Source organism: Thunnus albacares, chromosome 16, assembly GCF_914725855.1.
Source record: "Thunnus albacares chromosome 16, fThuAlb1.1, whole genome shotgun sequence".
Lineage (NCBI taxonomy): Eukaryota > Metazoa > Chordata > Actinopteri > Scombriformes > Scombridae > Thunnus > Thunnus albacares.
In genome coordinates, this window is record NC_058121.1 from 21,011,842 (window position 1) to 21,029,346 (window position 17,505).

General features: G+C 41.2%; 1 long non-coding RNA gene across 1 annotated transcript in view; it reads left to right on the forward strand.

The window, feature by feature from the left end:
- The first annotated feature begins 340 nt into the window (after positions 1–340).
- The window catches only part of LOC122965813, a 35,625-nt gene continuing 18,460 nt past the window's right edge, over positions 341–17,505 (forward strand). The window contains exon 1 of the long non-coding RNA XR_006398303.1: positions 341–407. This is a non-coding gene — a long non-coding RNA (uncharacterized LOC122965813). The remainder of the gene's footprint in view (positions 408–17,505) is intronic.

The window sequence follows — 17,505 nt, forward strand, 5'->3', positions numbered from 1 at the left end:
TTGCCGGAGGTAGCACATGATGTTTGGTGGCTGTTGGGTGAAAACTGACTGACCAGTAAATCTTTGAAAATCAAACCAGAGGAAAATCCATGCAAGTCAATGGGGAAAGAGAAAGAAACTAGATGCAAGGAGTACCCACACACTGAATCAGAGCTCCCTTTTCTATATTTGCAATGTTTTGACCAACTACTGTTGATCTTCCTCAGGCAAAGGAAGACCTGAGGAAGATCTGTACTGTAGTTGGTCAAAACTCCTTTATTTGGCGCCCTAGGCAACCGCTTACGTGGCCTGTGCCACAGGCTGCCCCTGCTGCTTGGTCATCTTGCTCTCTTCTCTGCCAGGCCAAGCAAATCCGCCTGTTCTTGATGCAGGACCCTGCTTGACCACATGTGTCTGCTCATAATTAGGTAAGGCCCTTTTGTTTTCAAATGCTGCTACTAGAAATGCTTGTGTTTGACTATGGGTACAGTAATGTTATTTTGTCCAAATCGACTGAATGTTGAAGTGAGCTAACTTAAGCTTTGTATGGTTAACATGCCATAGAAATGATCCAAAGGGATAATGCTAAATTTGGAGACAACTTTGGTAATATCAAGTAAGCAGGGACAAGGCCCAGCACGGCCGCGTTTGCTTAGCGGGCAGCATATGATGTGCGTCACAACACCCGCACCAACAAGTGTGTGGGTGTACATTGGCATCTCGACTTGCATGATTGCGGGTTGACGTGTGTCAACCACAGCAGCTTGGATCTAAAAAAATGAACAATATATACTTCTTTGCCCTCTATTTCTGTTCTGCTTCAATCACAGTGCACCTCAATGTTTACATGTTAAAAACTGTTTTGCTTCCACCCCAATACAATGGAGTTGATTGGAATTGAACTTGTGGTGCTTAAAGCATGGAAACTGACTGAAATTTGACAATTAAAAAGGTGAACTGACCCTTTAATTTATAACCATTTTGTCAAAAGTTAAATTGCGCAATTTGTGTCTATGGAAATTTGCTGTTTTTTTCCAGCAAATACCCTACTTTACAGTAAGTAGTATTTACAGCTTACTTCTACTGGAACAATCTGAGTAATCCAATAAACAACAGTGATGCAAAACAGAAATACAAAAGTTTGTACAATGAGTAGTTTTACATGATGAATTCTCTTTTGTTTGTCTCTCTGTTCTTCTCTATTTATACAAGTGTCCAAAATGCACCACAAAGTATTTTTCACTTGTACCAAAGCAAACTTTACGGTGGTTACATGGGAATGAACTTGAGTTGAGGAAAGAACTGCAGAGGAGTCAGTTTATAAATCAGTTGTAGCATATACAGTACTTTAATACCTGGCAAATGCCTTAATAGGATTTGTCAACAGTTGTATTGCTATGTTTTCTAATACTATACTGCTGCCAATGTTGTCAGCATGCTGCTTTTCTATGATCTTTTGGGTGCCATGCTGTGTGTGTGACACACTTTCATCATGGTGTAGTTTAACTGTATTCCTTGTTGAACAAAACAAACCTCCTCAGCCTGAGGGGTTTCTCATGTCTAAACATAGACCTCAGAGGATCATTCTGATCGACTGCAGAGTTCCCAGGGTAGTGCTTTGGTTCCAGTCATGTTTTACTGTAAATTTAGTGTCTGCGAGCCTGGCCATGCATGAAAGTGAAAACGCAGGCAATAATATGTGACGTTTTAATATAAATAAAAGTCATTTCCATTTTTTTTTCTTTTGTATTTGCTGTTGTAAACACTGATAAGTGGGTCGCTGTTTCCCGGGAAAAACCCTTGGGTGTGCAAGCAGTAATGAATTTTATGTTTCTGGTAGCAGCAACAGTGGTTTGTTTAGAATAAATAGCAGAACTGGGCACACAGCATCAGTAGCCACACTGGCTAAACACACAAGTGGTACCTACAGAAACAGAAAAATCAAGAAAGTGGAAGACAGGTTTCTTTTTTTCCTTTACGGCTGGATCTGTAGTTTTTATTTCTAAGATACTGTCTAACTTGCAAGATAGTAGTGGCTCTAGATCTTCTATGTGCTATTTGCTTAGGAGCGTGACACCCTTGTATTAAAAGGTTGGGAAGGGGAAAAGAAAACTGCTGGGTTACACTTTGGAGGGTGTTTTGTGTATAACTTTGGATTAGGAAGACTGGACTGAGCTGCACCTTGACAGCTTTGTCCTTCATTAAAAAAACAATGTAAAGTCTCTAACACTCACCAATGCCCTTGGAGTCTGACTGAAACTTGAATTCTCCTCTCTTTTTGTATAAGTAAATAAACTCGGAGACGTGCTTCTGTGGTGTGCTACAAGTTGCCCTGCATAGCCTCCAAACTTTGATACACAACGTTTTTTCCCCTTTTCAACAATCATAAAGCTGGTCGTTTACCATTAGACATTGTCTGTCCCTTTACAAAATTCAACATTCAATGACCTATTGTGCTGTTAAGTTTGTATTCCACTCGGAAAGTGGAAGCTAGTTAGCTTAGCTTGCTAATGTTAGCAGTGATTCCTAATGAATGTTAATTAGACATGTTACTTGTCTAATTAGTATTAGCTGTCTCTCTTTCATTCATTTGTTTATGGTGATGGCAGATGACCACACTCTCAAAACTCACAACAGTCTGTACGTTACATGGTGTGAGTTATGGAGTCTCAGAGTAACGTAGGGGGTACTGAAATCCCTGATAGGGGCTGAGCAAGGCTAACAACTTCAGCACCCCAAAGTTGTAATTGAAGTGAAGTTGCAAACTATATTTAGAGAACGCCCACACAGATATTCCACCAATCAAATGCTTACATCATCAATCGGAACGAAAACTTAACACCTCCTGGAGAGCAGCAATGTACGGTAATTAAAATTTTGAAACAAGTGCAAGCACACAAGTAAAATCAGCAAGGATATAAATACTGATTTCTTGTGAAATTCATTTTTATTTTAGCTCCACTTTAAACATTTCTCGTGCCAGTGATTAGGCTTGGAGAGCAGCATTCGTCGGTACCAAATTAACCTTGATCGCACTGCGGTATAGAACAAATCTGATGAATTTGCATATGTGTGTCTCCACACATAAACCTTCATTCTGTTATTTATAGTCTTTTTACTCATCTCAGTGGAAGGGCCCATGCTTGTGGTTGTGGCAGCTGTTGCCAGTCCAGTCATGTCAAAGTAAATGTGACACTGGTCTGAAGTGATTGCGGGGCGGAGCATTGCAAAACACCACAGAGGTGATCATTTAGCACCAACATGTTGGCAAAATAAGAAAAAAAAAACACCCACACAATAACACAAGTCAAGTCAAGTCAATTTTATTTGTATAGCCCAATATCACAAATCACAAATCTGCCTCAGGGGGCTTTACAGTCTGTACAGCAATACAACATCCTCTGTCCTCAGACCCTCGATTCGAATAAGGAAAAACTCCCTAAAAACCCCTTTAATAGGGGAAAAAATGGAAGAAACCTCAGGAAGAGCAACAGAGGAGGGATCCTTGTCCCAGCACAGACTGACCGGGTGTGCAGAATATAACAAAAATTACAGAATACATCATTGAAAAGGAAAACAAAATTATAATGCATTAATAATAAATATGAAGAATGTGATGAAGAGGATGCCAAGCAGCTTCCAGGTGCCACCAGAACAGAACAGGACCTGTGCCACGCGACCTTCATCGACATGGAGACCTGGCAGGAGGACAGACTACACAAGCACACGGGGGAGACTCACATCGCACTGTTCACATACACAAGAACAGAGACAAGAAAAGACATTATTCACAGAGGAGAGAGAGAAGGATAAAGACATCATTCAGAGAGAGAAGGCAGTTGGGGGCCTGCGACACTCTTCTGACTCGACACACTCTGGCTAAGCCCTTCTGGATCAAGGTCTCTTATATTTGGTCCCACAGCCTCACTTGGCATTCTGGTTTTTGTCTCATGGCTCTATGGGGAACCAAAGAAGATTTAGTGGTAAGACATCTTGGTGGACGGACACGAAAAACAAAAAGACATCAGAAAAGCAGTGCCTCTGAGCGTAATAAGTATTTCTTTGGGATCAAGACGGCCAACTTGTGCAGAATTTTTGAGTCATGTTCTGCTCCACTTTGTAACCTTTACAGCTTGGTCTCCTCTTGTCATTTTCAACAGAAGTGCAACTTGGTAAAGCAGAAATGCCCCCCCCCCCCCCCCCCCCCTTCCCCCCACCCCCAAAAAATTATATATATAAAACCTCACAGCAAGGGGAGGAGGGGAAGAAAAAGGCATTTCAAAGTTGTGATGTTTGACCTAGAAAAAATGCCTACGAATCCTCTTTGAATTAGTGTTTGGAATTAGAAGTGGCAGCAGCACAAGCTCTCACTTCAAAAACAAATGGATAACAGTCAGGTTCCGATTTTCAGGGTCAGACTCCAGCTTTATTTGTTCGAGCTGCTACATCACCATCTTTGGTAGTTGGTACATTCTAATTAATGGCAGTGGAGGATGTTTGTTCATTGATGTTTATCTGCTTTGTTGAGAGAAAACTGCCACCATCACGAGTCCTCAGCAGCTAGTGTGCACGCTGATTATGGCTTTATTCGTTCGACACTGAATCTATGCTGGAAGTGATCCCAGCGCAGACACACACACACACACACACACACAAACACGCACACATACATAACCATGTGCTGTTTGTTATTAGCGCAGTTGTACACAAAAGTAAATGAACTGCGAGGACTGTACTGTGTTGTGTTGCTCTCTGTCACACACACTCAGACACACAATGTTGTGACTGATAAAATGATCAAATGGCAGCAGAATGCTGATTACAAGGAGTGATTCACCATCAACAGATGTTGTGTGATCATAAACAAGAGGATTTTTGTCAGAGCCATGAATCAAACTGCCTGCGCTAATGCTGCTGTGTGCGGCACAGAGCCTCATCAAGGTGCTATTATTATTCTAGGCAAACTTGTACTCCAACTCTGAGGAGAGAACAACTGGCTGAATTAAAGCTCAGGGTGAGTTAGACTTCCTCTTTGATCACGAGCAAGAGATTCAAAGTTTCCTTAAGATCTAAAACTTCGAGTCCAACATTCTTCCTCTGCTTCCTTCATCCTATTAAGTACTGATACTATGATACTTTCATACTAATAAAACTAATAATAGTATTCAGGGGTTCTGCTAGGTTTGCTAAACTGTTACAAAATGAAATTTAATCAAGGATTCATGCAGTGCATGTGACTTTGCTCTGCTGCTTTTCTTAATCTTTGCTTATTTGAGAAAATTCCCAAAGAACATTGCAACTCACTCCATTACACGCTTCTTCTTTTCATGTACTTCAGAGTGCTAATTATTCTATTTGTCCACAACTTTGTGATACGCAAAGAAGAAATGCTGGATTTAACACTTCCTACATGATCCATGAATGGATAACACCTTGACGGGTCTCTTTATGAACCGTTACAAGAATGAAAATGATCAGAGCTACTGTCACCCACCTCATGCATATATAACAAAAATACTATTTAGTGAGAGCAATGATTCATTTAATTTATATATGGAGCCCAAACTCGAAAAGTAAAAGGCTTATTTTACACAATTCCCTGGTGAGTATTTTGCTCTCTACAAGGTCTAAGTGATTAAAAAAACCCTTGTTAAATATATAATCAATGTAAGACAGTGGGAAACATTCATTTAGTGGTTGAACACCCACTGAAGGTGGTGGATGCAAAACCAAGTTTGTCCGTAATCATATTAAATGGGATGCGAGCAAATTGACCCGAAGCGCTGTGGGATAGTAGGTGTAATGCAAATACACATTTTGACTTGTTAAAGTAAGAAAAGCACAGATGTTAATTATAACATTAATGATGGCTCTGTTTTATTCAAGTGCCCCAGTAAGCCATGAGAGTGTGACAGTGAGCAAGCAGCTACATGGCATTCTGCTGTCATTAATTTATTATTTACACCTGTGCTTGTCCTCCTGTGACATGTCAAAATGTCTTCTGTGAAAAGGCCAATTGGCTGTTTATGCTGAACACACCTGCGGTCCAGCGGTAATCATCATAGATGATTATGACTTCTTAATTCTGTTATTTACATTTTAAAATCAGGAAAAAAAACCCCTCTATTTTTACTCTTCAATTTGTAGATTTTCATAAAATAATACATTTTTTTCAGGCAGGGCTCATAAAAATAAATACAGATACAATTTTTAAAAGCCTCTCTAAATTACCAGCTATTTGTGTTCCGAAGCACGCAGGAAGATAGGAAATGTGTAATGACTTGACAAAACGGCCTCTGAAGTCAATGCAAATGGTTCAATAATACTGTTTGTACATGTATTTCACTATTGACAATTTGGATTATGCCTCTGTAAATTTACCTGTCTGGCTAGAATCAATAGTTCACTCGGGATGGCTCTCCTTTAAAACAACCTAAGCAGCAGAATCCAGCTGCGGCCCATTAGCTGGTCCATAAGATGCCTGCATGCTGTATCCAGGAATATGAGAGCTGTGTGCTCTGCTGTGCATGTAGAGTAAGTCAGACTATGACTGGGGACCGCCTCATTAAGGTGTTAATTGGGTTGGTTACCTGCACTGTCCCACACTGCCCTGGGCAGTGTGTGTTCTTGTGTGTCAGCATGTGTGTGTGTGAGGATGTGAGTGCATATCTGTTAACCGTATGCGGTGGTAAGATGTGGGTGGGTGTTTGAAAAAATAAAATATATATTGGCAGAGGCCAAAAGAGGCATGGGGTGATGGAGATGGGATCTGGGGAGAACCCTGGTTCTCTTGGGGAATCAAAAACAGACGGGCGTTTTGATGAGATGTTATTTGATTCTGACTGATACAAGACCCTCTCTAATTGGTCTGCGCTGTGAGAGAGATGGCTCCCAGGCACAGCTGTCACTGGATCAGATGTATGCTGATGTGTCCCTGCATCATCAATGACCTTTTTGAAAAATGAAGGCCAGCACTATAGAAAGCTGTCATGTTGAACAGAGTAAGAGATGACGGTAGGGTTACAGAAATCAAGTTACCAACCTGATTCCACTTGTCACAATTTATTTTCTATGACAAATCAGTTCCTTATTAAAAGAGGCCACAAAGGAATACAGCCATTACACTCAGGTAAAATAATTATAAATATCCACTTTACTAAGTATTTTATTGCTGTTCATACACATCAGATAAAGGTTCTGAGAGTATGGCAGCACTGGGTTTTCTCCACAATTTGAACTGGGCCACGACCAATATGAAATAAATAAACTACAGAGATCTAAGGGTAATACCTCTTGGGATTTTTGGATTACACAAATCTAATATGTATCCTTTGGTATTGTTGTCCTTGGATACAACTGCGCTTGGTTGTCACTTTTCATGTGAACAACCAAGTGCAACACTGAATGTCTTCTCGGAGAGACAGTGAAACCAAAAACCTTTGATTTCTGACGTCGTTGGACAACACGTCATCACCAAGCATAAACCAACCCTAAATTAGCTAAACAAATATTGCTCACTGTATCCCAGAAGCTTGACTCATTTTTGACTTGATTTGACCACAAACCAAGAAATCTCATGCGAAACCAAGCTTTACGTGTGGAAGTTTGCTGATAAATAAATAACAAGACAAGAGTCTACAGCCATTCTAGCAGCTCTTTGGGGTGATAGACAATGGCTTGAGGTAAAGGCTAACTTCAGCATGCTTACATACTCAAATATCAACGCCTACATGATCATGTTAAGCATGTTCACCATCTTAGTTTGGTGTGTTAGCATGCTAACATTTGCTAATGACATAATTGTTAGCACTAAACACAGATTTTCACCTGATGATGGTGCAAGAGAAAATGTGAAGGGATCACCAAAGTTATTACAATTCGTCCTGAGGGTGACATGAATGTACCGAATCACATGGCAATCCATCCAATAGTTCATTTCACTCAAAATCACAGATGTCAGCGTCATGGAGGAAAAGGCAGGGGATCACCAAAGTTATTAGGATTAATCTTCTAGGTACTCTGAGTTAAATTTATTTGCAAACCATCCAGTAATTGTTGCGATATTTCAGTCAGAGTGGTGGACTTACCATCCCTAGAGCTGATTGTGTGGCTAAAAATACATAATTAAATAAGTAATAGATAAATACATAAATTAAAAAAGTAATACTGAGTCGAAATCCTCATGACATCCCAAAATCATTTGCTAATTTTCATTTAAAAAGTATTTATATAACATCATTAGATACAAAAATGAATTAAAATATAATTTACATTTAAAAAACACAAATTTGTAGTAAGTAAGTAAGTAATTAAATTTTTATAGTTAATTGTTCAGTTATATTTTTTGTAATTTTTATTTCCCAACATGAATGTCTAAATGGTGTTTAACATCCCTCTCTAAACTGTTGGAATTGAAATTATGGTGGAGAAATACTGAAGCCTTAATTTATTTATTATTTTGTTGGACTAAAAGTAGTCAAATTAAAATATATTGCATCCAAAAATACTGGGATCAGCTTATAAAACACCCACTATGTGCAAGTTTTTAATTGTACATTGTAAGGTTGCTAAAACCTCCCACATTAAAAAAAATGGAATAAAAAATACAGAGGACATGACCTCAGTGGTAGCTGCAGTCCTGGTCACACTTCTCAGCAATATTTTTGCCAACTGCACTGAGTTGGGTCCAGTCAGGTCCGCAGCCAATGTCAAGTTCAGCCTCAGGTGAAAATATCAGTGGCTGCACACCTGGCATTAAAGTGCGTCTTGGGTGATCTGAATACAAGTGGACAACTCTAAATACAGGTGTGAAAGCAGCCGAGACGCATTGAGGACACACTGAGATCCGATCGCTCAGACTACATTCAGAGGTGGTCTGGGCTGCATTTTTTTAGCAGTGTGTAGGCAGTGTGTCCTGGGCCCCATCTAAGGACCACCTACTCAACTGACGTCCTCTGTGTAAGTGGAAGTACGTACTCATTTGCACGCAAGCATAGTAGTTCCAGGTCTGAGAAGTGAAGCCAATGTGGAATTACCTTAAACCTGCGTTCTCTCTACTCACCAGCAGGGGGTGACTCCACTTGCTCCAAAAAGAAGTCCGTTTGTATTGAAGTCTATGAGAAAATAACTCTTCTCACTTGATTTATTACCTCAGTAAACATTTTCCCAATGAGTTTATAGTCTTAACCACTAGTTTCAAGTCTTCCTCAATACAGCATGATGTTCATTTTGTAAATTATGGCCCTATTTAGAGTAAAATAGACAATAAAGCAGGGTATGCTTTAGGGCGTGGCTACCTTGTGATTGAAAAGGTTCACCATGGTGGTACGCTGTAGTTGGACCCTGGGAAGCTCCTCCCCAGCTCCATGCTCTTGACCAAATATGGTCACTTTTTATCACTTCTGGCTCCAAAAAACCAAGATGGCAACGGTCAAAATGCCAAACTCGAGGCTTCAAAATGGGAGACCACAAACCAATGGGTGACGTCATGGTCCATTATTTTTATACGGTCTATGTTCACACGCCAACAGCAATAACACTGTAGTTGTAGCTGTGTGTGTCTGTGTGTGTGGAGCTGAGGGGGGGGGGGGGGAGTTTAGCCCCGCCCTTGGTGAAACACAGAGAGCAGAGGAGAGGAGAGAAGAGTCTACATGTACCGTCCAAGAGCCTCGACAGATGCGACTATCTCACTCGCCAAATCCATTGATTTTCCCGAGACCAATTACCCTGGCGTCAGAGATCTCACTCACAAGTTCCGGACAACGGGGATTCTCTGACTTTAATCACACATCAATGCTAGCCCCTCAGAGCAATCTCCACTGTTTATCCCTAGCCCCAGCCCTTTGCCAACTCTATATCGATTACTACCCAGCTTTAGCCCTGTACTGCGATCTGACGCTATCTGTGTCCATCCGCCAGCCGTCCCCCTCGCTCTCTCTGCCTGGCCAGAGGGGGCTTAGAAAAGGGAGAAAAGAGCGGAAGAGAGATGATTTCCTCATGAAACTGCCATTGATTTTGTGACATGCTGATGCCATCTCTTTCTCTGTCAGGAGAGAGAGTGAGCAAATTATCTGGTCTTGACAGAGTGGCATTGGTGTTTATGTAAAACTGTGAATGCTTGTGGTAAACGGGGTGAAGCCCGGGTGGTTATTTCGCAGCCAGGCAGGAGGAATGTGATAAGATGTGGTGATTTACTCACATGCTGTTGTCCAATATGAGTTTGTGTTCACGTCTGGAGCTGCAGAGTGGTTTTTCCACAGTTAAAGTCACGTAACTTTAACAAGAGGAAATAACACTTCTTCCTCTTACAAAAAAAACGTTGCATATATAGCCTAAGCAATAAAATGCACTCTTGTTTGACTCCATAGACATTTTTCTCTGTAGACATTTTGACATGTCATAGCAGGATACACACAGGTGTAATTAATGGAATTAATTATGGCTGCATTCCAAGTGTGCAAGTGTGCCAGATATTGTGTATGCTGGCTCATTGGCATAGTTTATTGGGACCCCTAAGTGGAGCAGAGCAGTTGTTAATAATTATCACTTACACCTGTGATTGTGACTTCATACTTCTGCTCCATTACTTTCCACAGTACTTTTTACTCCACTAGCCTACATGTGACAGCTAGAGTTATGTTTTTTTTCACTGCAAGATTTGAAGTATAAACCATTGTTAGTAACTACCTCAACAATATATGAAATACTTGAATGAACTTGACCAACTTTAACAGTAAAATTTTGCCTGCACATAAATAGATCAATAGGCTCCAACACAATATAAAGTAATATATAACACTCACAGGGGACATTTTTCTGCATCACAGGTCTCCTATAAGAGCAGGTGTAAATGATAATATTATTGATGGCTCCCTTCCATCTCAGTAAGCCTTGTCAGCGAATGATCCAGAGCCTGGATCTGGTTCACCTAAATGGAGTTCAGCCATCATTTAGCCGTCTATGTGATCAAATCTCAATATGCAAATTCAGTAAGAAGGGCTCTTTTTTAACAAACATGGTACATCTCAGGTCAAGGGAAGCTATTCAGGATATTCTCAAGGGGCCGCAAAGGAATGTGCAAAGTGACAGACATCCGCTGGCTACTTTTCAGAGGCTTAGCTAAACTAAACTAAACATTAATTTTACTGTAAAAATGTAATAAGTGCCAGTGGAGAACCTTCCCCATCGGTTACGTCACCTATGTCTTGCAAGTTGTACTTACCCCTATCCCAGAGCGATGCTGCAGTATGGGCTCTGCTTATTATTATTATTATTATATCTGGTTTTTCGACAGGCAGCATGAGATAGCAGGAGGAGGCAGAGTTAGCTGACTTGTTCTGCGGATTTTTCCCTTGAGAGTGTGGCCAAACTTTACAGATTGCATTAACACCTGGCTGAGATCCAATCACCATCTCCAGTGAACCATTAACATGTTTTTCCTTATCCAGCTAAGTTATCCAAATACAGATTGCATGTTAATGCCAGGTGTAAAATGGGATTTATGACTCTTCCTTACTTGTTTTATGTCACATTTAAAGATCGCAATGGTCTTATAAAAAATGTAAAACAAGAAGAAAACAAACCAGTGCCTCACCAGGAGACATGGTTGCTTTTTTCCTGCTTATGGTCCTGTTCCACTCACTCTCAGTCTGATCACCTACTGATGATGTTTTTAAAGAAACTAAGTCAAGGTATTCTTAGTGAAGCCAGAGAAATCAAATGTACCATTAGCCTGTCATTACTACAGCCACTTGTGGCCAGAATAGTAAAAGTTGTAAGCCACAAATAACTTTATTTGTGTCTTCATCTGCCACCCGCTTATTTTTTCTTGCCCTTCAGCTACACCACATGCTGACCATGTCTTCAGCCTTTGATCACAAGCAACATTTTATTAGCAGAGTTCTTATGACTTGGAGATAGATGTGAAATAGTTCACCACTAACTGCAGTTTGATTACCTCATCATAATTTGGCTCACTGGTGTCACTCTGGACCCTCGTGGAGCCAAAGTACTTGATGTGTGTGTGTGCATATGAGTTTGGCACATTATTTTTGGAGTTTGTGGGTTCCAACAGAGGTGTGTGTACTTGTACGTGTGTGTGTGATTGTGTGTGCATGTGTGTGTGTGTTTTGGCTGAGTCACGGTGGTGCTGGCAGGGTCGAGACGGGCTGGGCTGCGATGCGTTAAGTTTGGACGGGGTGGAGGAGCGGACGTGGGAACCCTCTCTCCTGTTCTCCCATCTGTTCTGCTCCATGGAGATGCAAGAGGTGATAGAGGTGCTGAGAGCGTGTGTGTGCATGTGTGTGACGGGCAGAGCTATAGGGACATAAAATCACACAGACATGTATAAAAGTATAGAGGTATGCAGGGAAACATAGAAAACACACACACACACATAATCATATTCATGAGGTGCAATTTTACACACTGCACATACAGATGCACACACACGCAAACTAAAATATTAATCAACAACCTACTAAAACTAAAATTATCTCCCTATTATGCTCAAACTGCACACATTCCTACACACACATATGCACACAGACACACACAAATGCCCACACTCTCACATACACGCACACCTCTGAGCCACAGATGGTAGAGTGAAGGGGTTAGGGCTTCCTGAGGTCTGTGCTTGAGCATCCTGTGGGCAACATCTCTAGAGCCAAATCTCATCTTCCTCCTCCTCCTCCTCCCGTTCTCCTTCCCTCCTGACATGACACTCATTCATCACCTGCAGGCAGGGATTCTGCTTTACAGCCATTTGGATGCAGGTGGTGCATCACTCTAACCTTGGCTGAAGGTTCGACTCGTTCAGCAGAGGTTGTGACGTGGCGGAGGGTGTACCTTCTTCAAACATTTTGACCTGTTTTGACACTTTATTTAGATTCAGTTATGATCTTTTTTAAAATTATTATTAAAAAAAAAGGTTAATTGCTGAGATTTGGGAACATGGTGACATCGCTACAACAAAGTTTGACAGGGCAAAAATTACAAGCACTCGATCAGACAGGTCAGGTTCAAAGCGAGCAAATTAGAAAAAGGAAACAGGGACATTTTGAACATTTAAGACATTCTGTTTTGTAGGACACATTTCAGTAATGCAAATTTGTTTTGACAAAAACAGTAATGTAGCTGCTGATAATAGCAAAGGACAACAAGCTAAACCTAATCTTATTGTAGGTTTTACTGTAGTTAAAACCACCAATGCTAAAGTCACTTTAAACAGGGAAACTCTGGAGCTCTAGGTAATGTATAAATTCATTCAAGTCAAACTGGTTTATGGCGTAAGCTGAGACTGGTTACTCATACCTCACACTGTGGTTAACAACATTTCTACACGACTTCCACAGCTGCACAGCTGAGCAGCTCTATGAGCTCCACTGCTAACGCTTTTTAGCTGGAAGGAACAAAGTAGCCTAAACAGAGACGGGAGGACTGTGTGTACCAAGCAGAGTTAATGTTAATTAAGCCAATTAAAACACTTATTGTGACCATTTTTAAAATTCATACAACATTTGAGGGGGTATGTGCCTCACGCCTCTGGTGGTGCCCATCCTATGTTATTATAAAATACTTTGTTGACAATTTCATAAATGAACTATGTTTGTATAGCTTTTATCTAAATTGCTTTACAATGTGCCTCTCATTCGCCCATTCCCACGCTGATGGCATGCAAGGTGCTGGTCTAAGCAGTGAGAGCTGTTAGGGTTCAGTGTCTGGATCAAGGACACATTGACACGTGCACAGGAGGAGGCGGGGATCGAACCGTCATCCATACGATGGATGACATACTACCTGCCAAGCCTTAGCCGCTGGTCCAGGAGGAAAGGTCTGCCATGTTTGTATGGCAGGCAAAGCATAATACTGCTTGAGACTTCAATCACAACCAAATGTAAAGCTGGCAGATGAAATCAAAGCTGACATCAGTTAAATACTGCTGGCAGCTGCTTGTGGTGTCCTGTAGTCATTTTGGGGGCATCTGCCCATTTCCTGCATACATTAGATTAGATTAGATTTACACAATTTGTTGGAGGGAATTGCAAAGAATTGGATGTACTGTATAAAAAAGGACAGACCCAGATTATTGAAAATAATATATGAAAGAACCGCAAGTAACATTATACAGAGGATGATATAATAAAAATAAAAAAAAGGATGCTGCATCCTCTTCCTCTTACAGATATGCTGACTGTAAACACATTTATATGTTTGCAGATGTACTGGCAAACATGTAGAATCACATTAAACAAACATACATAAATACAACTGTGACTAGATAGAATGAGAGAGCACATGTAGTCTTGAGAAATTCACCTCTATACCCCCCCCCCCCCCCACACACACACATATACACAAACACACCCTTCTCCCCATAATCCCACCTCCCCTGAGTCTCTCCAAACAGGTGACATCCTGTGCTGTTCCTGGTTTGAAATAATCTCATACAACAGATGGGTCCTTTTCCCCGAGCTTGCCAGCCAGCCCCGCACTGCACCGCGGGCACTCGTGGCAGAGAAAATACGAATGCTACCCACGCCAGGAGAGTGGTCCAATTCTCATAGCAGTGCCCACCATTGCCGCTGCCACCGCACACAGCCACGCACCGCTCCATAAGTACAGGTTTCTTGCTGGAAAATACCAGTGAGCTGAGGTGTTAATGCATGTGAGTGTTTTTTTTTTCGTTGTGAGGTGGTCAGTGAAACTCAGAAGAGCTGCAGGTGTAATGCTGCAGCGACAGGTAAGAAACCATGTGATTGCATATTATAGAAGCAGGCATGAGACCAACAGACGGGAAAGCAGGCAGCCAGTAATGTATGAAAAGCAGGTATGTGTCTTGAGTGATGCCTAATTCATCTGTCCCCTCGGGTTTGTCCAATCAGCTAAGCCCCAATCTGCCTCACACCATAAGGAAGAAGATAATAAAGAAATTGAGAGACGTGGAGAGAGAGAGAGAGAGGGACATAGAAAAGGCTTTAGATGTCAAAAACTTGAAAAGCGAAATTTAATTCCCCTCAATTTTTGTGTAAGGAGATATAAACTGTGTTGTTGGACATGTGGAAACAGTGACTAAGCTTCAAGTTGACTGCTATTTGAGATCATCATTGCTTCCAACTCTGATACTTTTCATTCGGTTAATGTCATCTCAACATCTGCTGGGACCGGCAGCTCCTGCACACTCAGTGCTGTGTTCGTCCCCCCATAATAGAATAGAGTTGCGAAGTGGGAGGAGCTATTTAGGGCGCCCCTGGTTTTCGGAAGTAAAATTCCTATTAATTTTTCCCACAGACAACATTATGTGCCCAACAGTTTGAGCACTTCTATGGCTTGGATAGGCTTTAAACTCTCTCGGTTAAATCATCAGTACAAAAGATGAACAACTGTATATCTGTGAAAATATTTGGTTCTCAGATAAAAAGTTGGTCTACATAAAAATTTCAGAAAGAAACCTTCAATCACCAAACTAAAATTCTGTCACGTACTAAAGATTATGTCGTTGACAAAACTGAAAACAATCTGCAGTTTAAATCTGTTCAATTTTAAATTTTGATCCAATTTATCAACTATAGCGCTGTGCTTTGTTCTCAACTGCAATGACAAAGGGGTCATGGGTATTGTAGTATTTTGGGACAACTGTCATAGAGATAGAGTGCTATTTAGTCCCGCCCAACCCGGGGGGGAAAACAATTAATTGCTCTCCATTGACTTTATATTGACTGAAGGTGCCTGCTTGTCACTCCTGTGTGCTAGCGAACAACAGAAAAAAAATTTTTCAAGCTGCTGAACTGAAAAACTGAGCCTTTAAGAATACAAAGGTGGATACAGGGCTGTGTGCCGTGTGTTGGAAGAGACAGACCTGACCTGAGCTGCACAGAGAGCCTACAGCTCAAAAACTGTAAAAATGACACATATACCTGGACACACTGCTAGACATGGAGAACACACATGAAAGTAAAAACAGAACAGCTGTTTAACTGAAAGGTATGCAGTGTTTGCAATAGATGTTCAATCACAGAATAGCTAACCTGCATTCAGCTGAAACGCTAACTGTAAAAAGAGGCCGAATGGGAAATGATTGCATGTCTGTGCATGTAATTTCCCCGACTATTTTTTACAAACTGTAGTCGCCATATCTGCTGTGAAATGTCAACCCAGCCTGTTATGTGGTGGAGTTTGCTATACAGTTGTGCTATCACTACCGTAGACGTGATGTCAGCCCTTGCATTCATGTATTGCATCTTAATGTAACAGGTTTCAGCATATGCTATAAACTACCTTCTCCTCCCTGGTAGACATAGGGTGCTAAAATAATCCTTTGATATGCTGAAATCTAATGTTTTTAGCTAGCTACAGGCATTTTGTTAGTGTTTCACCCCTTGGTTGCATATTATGGCGCCAATGGTTTTCCCCTAGCGCTCTGTCTCTATGCCAAAATGACAGACAAATCACGATTTCTAAGAAACAAAATTGAAGTAATTAAAACTGATGGCTATAACTTAAACCTAGGATTGTTACATTATCCGTGAGAGTCCCGTGTTTCTATCCTAAGTAACATTGAGGACAGCATTTAAAGAAAATTTCGAAATGGGAATACAGAATGAAGATTAACATTTACTGACCCAGCGGCCCCTCCCACTCTGCAACTATATGGAGGGGGGTCTAGCTAGTATTAGCTGTCTCTCTTCCATGGGTTCAGTTGTGGTGCTGGCAAATGTCCAGACTATGAAAACTGACAACAAGTGGTGGTACGTCACTCCATGATTCAATTTAGCAACACAGCGTAGCATATAGGCTAGTGCTTATGGCGCTGCGCAACAGCTAACAACATCAAACCTCTAGCTAGCTAACTGCCTGTGTGGCCGGAGATATACTGATATACTTTTTAATTTTATTTTGATAAAAATACAAAAGCACAGCTCGACCTGTGGATACAACTGTGCCCTTTTGATGAGCCTGAACTTAGGTTTTTCTTATGCCATGTTGATAGCCAACTGTTAGAGCTGATGGATATTGCATAAAGATTAATTCCAGTTTGAAAGGCCATTTCTCTACAACTGCTACCACCATTCAGATGCTGAAGTGTGAGGTTGCGTGGGAGTCTGTGTGTGTGTGTGTGTGTGTATGTGTGGGTGCTGGCCAAAAAAGCTCACTGCATCCTAAATTAATCACGCCACTTTAACATCTATGTGTTCTCTGCTGAGCCAGCTCTAAAGTTGGAGTGAGGGTGAGAGAGAGGAAGAATGCTAAGCAGCTTCCCAAAGCCTTAGCCTTATCACAAGGGAAACTCAGCGCAGTTAAGAAAACACTCCTCCTTGTCCTCATCTTCCATTATACCCCCCCTATATTCTTCTTCAAGCTAACCACCTCCTCCCTCCACCTGCTTCACCTCCTCATCTCACCAACTTGTATGCTTCTCCATCAATCCTCTGTTCTCCTCCTCATATCCCGCCTGTTACCTGATTAATATCACCTCAAATCCTCCCTCCTTCCCAATATTATCCCGCCCTCCTCTCTCCACCTCCT